The sequence below is a fragment of the Salvelinus alpinus genome, chromosome 7, assembly GCF_045679555.1.
Source record: "Salvelinus alpinus chromosome 7, SLU_Salpinus.1, whole genome shotgun sequence".
Classification (NCBI taxonomy): domain Eukaryota; kingdom Metazoa; phylum Chordata; class Actinopteri; order Salmoniformes; family Salmonidae; genus Salvelinus; species Salvelinus alpinus.
In genome coordinates, this window is record NC_092092.1 from 32253884 (window position 1) to 32264214 (window position 10331).

Here is a 10331-nt window from a genome sequence, read left to right on the forward strand (position 1 = left end):
AGAAGCTGATTAAACACCATGATCATTACACAGGTGCACCTTGAGCTGGGGACAATAACAACCCACTCTAAAAAGTGCACTTTTGTCACACAACATAGTTCCACAGATGTCTCAAGTTTAGGGAGTGTGCAATTGGCATGCTGACTGCAGGAATGTACACCAGAGCTGTTGCCAGATAAATTAATGTTAATTTCTCTACCATAAGCCGCCTCCAACGTTGTTTTAGAGAATTTGGCAGTACGTCCTGCCGGCCTCACAGCCACTGACCACGTGTAACCATGCCAGCCTAGGACCTCCACATCCTGTTTATTCACCTGAGGGATCATTTGAGAGCAGCAACACGGACAGCTGATGAAACTGGATTTGCACAACTGAAGAATTTCTGCACAAACTGTCAGAAACCATCTCAGGGAGATTAATCTGTAGCATCAGTGTCCTCACGGGGGTCTTGACCTGACTGCAGTTCGGTAACCAACTTCAGTGGGCAAATGCTCACCTTTGATGGCCACTGGCATCAAATAAGGGTGCTCCTCACGAATCCCAGTTTCAACTGTACCGGGCAGATGGAAGACAGCCTGTATGGCGTCGTGTGGGCGAGCAGTTTGCTGATGTCAACATTGTAAACAGAGTGCCCCATGGTGGCGGTGGGGTTATGGTATGGGCAGGCAGACATACGCTAGAGACAACAAACACAATTGCGTTTTATCGATGGCAATTTGAATGCACAGAGATACAACTAAGACCGTCGCCGATCAAAGACAGTTCCGCTGAGTTGTTCTGCGTAGTTGTTAGAGGAATGCTCCACACCACTCTCACTTGCGTATCTTAGTTATTTTCTGCTCTTTTGTAGCTTTGGTAACTGTGTTTTCTATACCTGTTCGCTCCTCTTCCTGTAAGCTTTATAGACGCTCCCGACCCTGGGCTGCAGCCCTTCTAATTTAGTGTACCTGTGCGCATAACCCATGTGGAATTCTGGGTCTCTTGCAATGTTTGGAACTGCCGATCTGTGGTCAAGAACGCAGAGTTCAGCCTATGCTGCCCTTCAGTCTCTTTACTTTTTGGCCCTGCTCACCCCAGAGAACACTGCTACTCTAGCTGATCTCTCTTCATCTGACTATGTTTTCTCTCATAGTCCAAGAGGAAATGGTTGTCGCGGGGATGGCACAGGGCTACTCTTTTCTCCTAACTGGAGATTTTATATTTTCTCCCCCTCACCTGTCCATCACTTTCACTTGTCCACTCAAGCTTAACATTGTTGTCATCTATCGCTCACCAGGTGCCCTCGGAGAGTTCCTCAATGAGCTTGACACCTTAATAAGCTAATTTCCTGACGATGGCTCACCGCTGTTCGTATTTGGCAACTTCAACCTCCTGTCTTCTGCCTTCAATTAACTTCTTTCCAAATCTCTCTTTCCCCTCTTTGCCTCTTTTGACCTCACCCTTTCCCAATCCCCTCCAACTCAGAAGACAGGCAATACAACTACTAATACACTCACTGCAACCCCCCCCCCCCCCCCCCCCTCCAGGTCTCTGATCACTTTTGTTTCCTTTTGTCTCCCTTTCCTCCAACCCTAGCCACTCAGCCCCTACCCAGATTTTAATGCGCCGTCGCAATCTTTGCGCTCTCTCTCCCACTACTCTCTTCTATCCTATCATCTCTTCCTTCTGCTAAATCCTTCTCCCTCCTGTTAAATCCTTCTGTCTCCTGATTCTGCCTCTTTGACCGTACTCTCCTCCCTTTCCGCATCCTATGACTCGCACTGTCCCCTTTCCTCCCAGCCGGCTTGGCCCTCCTCTCCTGCTCCACGGCTGAGTGACTCATTACGAGCATACAGAACAGGGCTGTGGGCAGCTAAGTGAAAATGGGGGGAAAACGACATTTCCAGAGGACCTATCATTCTTTCCCTCCCTCTCGACCTTCTCTTTGTCTGTATCTGCTGCTAAAGCCACTTTCTATCAATCTAAATTTCAACAATAGGAAACTCTCTTTTCCAACTTCTCCTCCCTCCTTAATCCTTCACCCCCTCCCTTCTCCCTCTCTGTGGACGACTTTGTCATCCACTTTGAAAAGAAGATTGATGACATTCACTCAGCCTATTGAGTCCACTGGTCCCACTCACACAGAATTACCCTACGCTTTGACCTCGCTCTCTCTCTCCCCCCCTCTCTCTCCAGATGAAATCCTGTGACAGTGATGTATGGCCGCCCAACAACCTGCTCGCTCGACCCCATCCCCTCCTCCTTTCTCCAGACCATCTCTGGAGACATTCTCCCATTCATCAACTCATCCCTGGCCACTGGCTGCATCCCCTCTGACTTCAAAATGGCCTGTCACCCCCCTCAAGCAACACTCGACTCATCTGACGTCAAAAACTATAGACCTGTATGCCTTTCCTTTCTTTCCAAGACACTTGAGCATGCTGTCTGATCAACTTTCTCGTTATCTCTCTCAGAACGATCTTCTTGACTCTAACCAATCAGGCTTCAAGACGGGTCACTCAACCGAGACTGCTCTTCTCTCTGTCACGGAGGCTCTCCGCACTGCCAAAGCTGACTCTCTCACCTCTGGTCTTATCCTCCTAGATCTATCCTCTGCCTTTGACACCGTGAACCATCAGATCCTCCTCTCCACCCTCAGGGATGAGAGTGTCAGGCTCTGCACACTCTTGGATTGCATCTTACCTGGCAGGCTGCTCCAACCAGGTGATGTGGAGAGGATCTGTGTCTGCACTACATACTCTCACTACTGGTGTCCCCCAGGGCTTGGTCCTAGGCCCTCATCTTCTCTCTATACAGCAAGTCACTCGTCTCCATTATATCCTCACATGGTCTCTCCTACCATTGCTATGCGGATGACACTCAACTACTTTTCTCCTTTTTCCCCTTCTGACACCCAGGTGGCGACACGCATCTCTGGCCACCACCTCAAGCACAACCTCGACAAGACGGAGCTGCTCTTCCTCCCGGGGAAGGCTTCACCGCTCAAAGACGTCTCCATCACGATTGACAACGCTACAGTGTCGCCCTCCCAGAGTGCATAGAACCTTGGCGTGACCCTGGACAACACCCTGTCGTTCTCTGCAAACATCAAAGCAGTGACTTGCTCCTGCAGGTTCATGCACAACATCCGTAGAGTACGACCCTACCTCACACAGAAAGCGGTGCAGGTCCTAATCCAGGCACTTGTCATCTCCCGTCTGGACTAGTGCAAATCTCTGATGGCTGGCCTCCCTGTTTGTGCCATCAAACCCCTGCAACTTATCCAGAACGCTGGAGCCTGCCTGGTTTTCAACCTTCCCAAGTTCTTTCATGACACCCCGCTCCTCCACACACTTCACTGGCTTCCAGTTGAAGCTCGCATCCACTACAAGACCATGGTGCTCGTCCATGGAGGAACTGCCCCTCCCTACCTTCAGCCTATGCTCAAACCCTTCACCCCAACCTGAGCAACCCCTACGGGAGGGCAGCTCCTGCTCAGCCCAGTCCAAGCACTTCTCTGTCCTGTTACCCCAATGGTGGAACCAGCTTCCCCCTGAAGCTAGAACAGCAGAGTCCCTGCCCATCTTCCGAAAACACCTGAAACCCTACCTCTTCAAAGAGTATCTTAAATACCCCCCCACAAAAAAAGATATACAACGCTTCTAGCTCTGACTTTGTTGATAGCTACTTTATTGAGGAAAAGTGTACTTACTATGCCTGTGATATGTGGTTGTCCCACCAAGCTATCTTAAGATGAATAACTAACCGTATGTCGCTCTGGATAAGAGCGTCTGCTAAATGGCTAAAATGTAAACGTAGAAACTCTCGGTGGCAAAACACCACAAAGGCAGCCTGAAAGTAGCTGAATTTGTTGCTAGCCTCTTTTTTTACCGATAAAAGTCACTGCAGGGTTCAGAGAAACTAGCTAAATATAGAGATAAAGTCGCTAAATTGGCAACACTGACTTTAGGGCCTTTGAGTAGTTACATGATTGGCCACATGGTGACACTATAGGAAAGGAAATGGGTGCACATTATTTTTGGTTTGATCATGCAGTGCATGCTTTATTCATAATCAAAGTATGTATGAACCAAACAGAAGACCATCAAACTACTCATAATGCTACACCTTAGTTTATAATTTTTGGTGAACTAATAATCAATTATACACATAAAGCCCTATGCCTCACTTCCAATCCCAAACTTGCTTTAGAATAGATATTGCACTTGAGAGACACAATGTTGTTCATATGGATTTACGGGATATCCATTGCTGATCAGTCTTCGATTTATCTAGCCAAGGCTCACCATGTTCTGGGCTCTGTTGAAGATGGAATAGTACTGTCTGATACCACCCAGGATTCACAGGTTGGAGTTACCAGATGGAGACCAGTGCGTCAGCCATTGTAGGGGGACTGTATGGGTGGTAGAGAGAGAGAACTAGTCAAAACAATATTATGGTCACTTCAGGGCTATTTCAGCTCTACACACGCACACCTACAGGATGGAGGTGGAGGCTGGGAGAGTGCAGGCTGTCTGTGGATGTGGAAGACCATTACTGGCTTGATAATGTTACAGTTCACCACATTCTGAAAAGAGAGAGAGAGAGAAATAGAGGGAGGAGAGAGAGGAATTAAGTGAGAAGAGACCATGACTTAAACAGCTTTTGCTGTGTGAGTTCTTTTTATTTGATTTTATTAGGATCCCCATTAGCCGACACCAGTGGTGACGACTAGTCTTACTGGGGATCCCCATTAGCCGACACCAGTGGTGACAACTAGTCTTACTGGGGATCCCCATTAGCCGACACCAGTGGTGACAACTAGATTTACTGGGGTCTGACACAACAAAAAAAGACATTAGACAAAATACTTTCCAATTTAAATACATTGTATGTATGTACATGTATCTATCGCATGCATGTCAGTGCATACACACAAAAGTAGGTCACAAGCCCTTTTTACATCGGCTGATGTAAAAAGAGCTTTATGAATAACATTTGATTGATTGAGAGGCATTGCGCCGCGAGGTATTGCTTTATTTGTTTTCTGAAACCAGGTTTGCTGTTCACTTGCACTACGTGAGATGGGAGTTCCATTCAATCATGACTCTAAAAATACATTTCCTTGAATTTGTTCTGGACCTGGGTACTGTGAAAAGACCCCTGGTAGCAATTCTGATGGGGTAAGTGTGTGTCAGTGCTGTTGACTAATGCAAACAATTTGTAAATTCCAACACATTCATGTTTCTTATAAAAATAAGTGATGCAGTCAGTCTTTCCTCAACTCTTAGCCAAGAGAGACTGGCATGCATAGTATTGATATTAGCCCTCTGATTACAACGAAGAGCAAAACATGCTGCTCTGTTCTGGGCCAGCTGCAGCTTAACTAGGTCATTCTTTGCATCACTTGACCATATGACTGGACAATAATCAAGATAAGATAAAACTAGAGCATGCAGGACTTGCTTTGTGGAGTGTGGTGTCCAAAAAAAAGCAGAGCATCTCTTTGTCACAGACAGACCTTTCCCCATCTTTACAACCATTGAATCAATATATTTTGCTCAACAACCACACCATTCATTACCAGATTCAGCTGAGGTCTATAAATTAGGGAATGATTAGTACAAAATACAATGCTCTTAGATTTAGAGATGTTCAGGACCAGTTTATTACTGACCACCCATTCCAAAACAGACTGCAACTCTTAGTTTAGGGTTGCTGTGATTTCACTAGCTATGGTTGCTGACACGTATAGGGTTGAATCATCAGAATACATGGACGCACAGGGTTTGTTTAATGCCAGTGGTAGGTCTTTGGTAAAAATAGAAAAGAGTAGATGGCCAAGTGAACTGCCCTCCGGGACACCAGACTTTTCATGTTTAACATTAGAGAAGCTTCCATTAAAGAAAACCCTCTGTGTTGTATTAGATACTGTAGCTCTGAATCCACGATACGGCAGAGGTTGAATGGTCAATAATATCATAGACTGCACTGAAATCATCCTCAGTAGCTTTCCATCTGAATTGTCAATGCCAGGAGGTTTGTCATTTATTGATCAATAACGAAACAAAAATCCAGCTCTCCACACTAACTTTCCAAAACTCAAACTTACAATGTTTTTCTTTCATTAGTTTCATTAGTTCATTGTTTTGATGCATGAATACGATGGCATTTCTTGAAAGATGGAAATTAATTCGTTTTTCTACCCATAATTAGATTTAAAGTACTCAAGTTTTCTTCCATCATTCTTTATACCATTGACCGTGGCTTCATAATACAGTTTCTTCTTTTTGTTCAGTTTAGTCACACAATTTCTCAATTTGCAGTGTCAGTCAGTCAGATGTGCAGCCAGACTTAATAGCCACTCCTTTTGCCGCATCTCTTTCAACCATACAGTTTTTCAATTCCTCATCAATCCATGGAGCCTTAACAGTTCTAACAGTCAGTTTCTTAACAGCTGCATGTTTATCAAGAATTTAAATAAATCATTTCATAAATAAATGCATCAAGTGCAGTGTCTGGATGCTCCTTATTAATCACATCGGACAAACACATTTTTAACGTCATTCACATAAGTCACATAAAAATATTTTGTATGATCTCTTATCCACTATTTTAGGCCCCGCTTTTGGAACCTTGGGTTTCCTGGATATAACCACTATATTATGATCACTGCATCCTTTGGGTACGGATACATCTTTAGAACAAAGTTTTACAGTTTTAGTAAAAATGTGATCAAAACATGTGGATGATCTAGTTCCTGTAGTGTTTGTAAACACCCTGGTAGGCTGATTAATAACCTGAACCATATTACAGACACTGGTTACAGTGAGATGCTTCCTCTTGAGCGGACAGCTTGATGAAAGACAGTCAATATTCAGGTCCCCAAGAAAGTAGACCTCTCAATTTCCATCACATACACTATCAAGCATTTCACACACATGATCTAGATACTGTGTGAGTTGTATTCTAGTTCTTAGTGAGGCATGTTACTAGTAGAGTAGTAGTGGAACAAGTAATTTACATAAGACTATGCCTGGTTCTTTGTGACACACCACCAACAATGTTATATGACTTACATCTCTGTCGCAGTTAAGTGTGAACCCCTATTAAGTCCACCCAAACACAGGACTGATTCCTGATTCCAGGACTGATTCAGGACTGAATGTTCTCCTGCACACAACCCCAACAGAAGACCAGGACAGGTAAGTATGCTCAAGTTTAGTTTTATTTTCAATTCATGGGTTAACATGGATTGGACCCCGTTTCCCGACCTCCCACAGCAGACAGTACGATTTCCCGGATTGTGTCGACACATTAGAGCCTCCCCTCAGGTAGGTTACCCTCCCCCTTACTCCCTCAGGTAAATATCGGGCATCGAAAGGGGCACACTGCAAAACTCTGTATTATTCTGGTATAGCACTGCAACAATATGTTGAAAGGCACTACCAATCTCACTCCACTGCACACTGAAATATTCTGATATTGTCACGACTTCCACCGAAGGTGGCTCCTCTCCCTGTTCGGGCGGCGCTCGGCGGTCGTCGTCGCCGGTTTACTAGCTGCCACCGATCCTTTTTCCTTTTCTTTTGGTTATGTCTGTTTTGTGTTTCAGCTGGTTTCATTTTGGTTAATTAGGGGGGGTATTTATCTCGACATTTCCTTTGGGGTTCTGTGTGGGATTGTTTTCGTTTGACTGTCAGTTAGTTTGGGTTGCGTTTTTCATTAGTTCATGTTTAACAGGTGGTTTTTCCCTGGACTGTGTCTGAGTGGGGTTTCGTGGCTACTGCTGTAGTTCGGTGTCCTGTTATTTTTGAGCTGGTTAATAAAATGCCCTTTTCTTCAGAACTTGTTTCTCCTGCGCCTGACTCCACACCCACATCTCCTTGGGGAGATCTGACAGATATGTCACTGCAACAAAACAGAGAACTCTAAGAGAACTCTCACTCTGGTGCTGCAAACAATATGGGACCCACACTTGGCCTTGCTCTACTCTGCCAACTCCTCTAAAGGACAAAATAGGGAGGGGAAAAGACAGACAAGACAATATACAGAGAGGGTGGGCATAGGTTCTCGATTTCTAGGGCCCGACCAGAACCATATCCCCTCAAAAATAAAATAATTAACATCTGTCCAGTGATATCCAGATTCGCACAGCTCCCTGTCCTCAGCTCCACAGCTCCCTGTCCTCAGCTCCACAGCCCCAGTTCGTTGTCCTCCCAACAGGGTGCCTTGATCACCGGCACCCTGTGGGGAGGACGTCTGGTTAGGCAAGCAGGTCAGTTCCAGAAAGTGTCTGGTAAAAGTTCCAAGACCTTCTGGTCACACCGTTGCTATAAACTACATGGGAGCATAGGCTATACCAGGGGTATTCAACTCTTACCTACAAAGTCCGCAGCCTGCTGTTTTTCTGTTCTACCTGATAATTAATTGCACCCACATGGTGTCACAGGTCTAAGTCAGTCGCTGATTTCGAAGGGAATAATTAAAAAGCGCAGTGGAACTGGCTTCGAGGTCCAGAGTTGAGTTTGAGGGGGCTATACTATACAACAGTGTGAGAGTATTCCAAATTTTCACTGCCTTCTAAACTGTTATGTGATGGAAATATAGGAGAATAGTAGGAATAACATACTGGATGATGCACTTGGAGTGCCACCATTGCACACAGAGTGATAGCCCACATTATGCAAGCCTACCAGACGAGCTAAATACCTTCTATGCTCGCTTCGAGGCAAGCAACACTGAGCCATGATGAGAGCACCAGCTGTTCAAGATGACTGTGTGATCTCACCCTCCGTAGCCGATGTGAGTAAGACCTTTAAACAGGTTAACATTTGCAAGGCCGCAGGGACAGATTAAATACCAGGATGCATACTCACAGCATGTGCTGGCAAGTGTCTTCACTGACATTTTTAACCGGTCTGTAATATAAACTTGTTTCAGCAGACCACCATAGTCCCCGTGCCCAAGAACGCCTAGGTAACCTGCCTAAATGACTATCGCCCTGTAGCACTCACATCTATTGCCATGAAATGCTTTGAAAGGCTGGCCATGGCTCACATCAACACCATCATCCCAGACACCCTGAACCCACTCCAATTCGCAGACCACCCCAACAGATCGACAATCTCTATTGCACTCCACACTGCCCTCACCCACCTGGACAAAAGGGAGGAAGAATGCTGTTCATTGACTACAGCTCAGCATGTAACACTATAGTCCCCTCCAAGCTCAGGACCCTGGGACTGAACACCTCCCTCTACAATTGGATCCTGGACTTCCTGACAGGCCGCCCCCAGGCGGTGAAGGTAGGCAACAACACATCGCCATGCTGACCATCAACACTGGGGGTGTGTGCTTAGTCCCCTCCTTGGTGTGTGCTTAGTCCCCTCCTGTACTCCCTGTTCACCAATGACTGCATGTTATCGCACGACTCCAACACCCTCATCAAGTTTGCTGACGACACGACGGTGGTAGGACTGATCACCGACGACGATGAAGCAGCCTATAGGTCAGAGACCTGGCAGTGTGGTGCTAGGACAACAACATCTCCCTCAACGTCAGCAAGACAAATGAGCTGATTGTGAATTACAGGAGATGGAGGGACAAGCACGCACCTTTCCACATCGAAGGGGCTGTACTTATTACTCTGTAAGCTAGCTTGACGTGCTAGAAAGTAATATACATGCAACTATTTCAAAGGTTTTGGTGAGTTACAGTTCATATAAGGAAATTAGTAAATTGAAATAAATAAATTAGGCCATAATCTATGGATTTCAAAATGATCTGGCAACAGCTCTGGTGGACATTCCTGCAGTCAGCATGCCATGTGCACCCTCCCCTCAACTTGAGACATCTTTGGCATTGTGTTTTGTGACAAAACGGCACATTATAGAGTGGCCTTTTATTGTCCCCAGCACAAGGTGCCCCTGTGTAATGATCATGCGGTTTTAATCAGTTTCTTGATATGCCACACCCAGTGCATCCAGTCTGGTGCCAACAAGGCCATGAAAAGCTTCTACCCCCAAGCCATATGACTGCTAAACAAGACCGCTCAATAGCTAATCAAATGGCTACCCGCTGCTGCTACTATCTTATCTATCCTGTTTCCTAGTTACTTTAACCCTACCTATATGTACATACTGTAGCTAGCTCAATTACTTCGTACCCCTGTATATCGACTCGGTACTAGTACTCCCAGTATATCGCCATGTTATTTTTACTCGTCATTGTCATTCGTTATTTACTGTGTATTTATTCCTCGTGTCACTATATGTTTTTGTTGAAAAAGGTTCCGTAAGTAAGGATTTCGCTGTTAGTCTACACCTGTTGTTTACAAAGCATGTGACAAA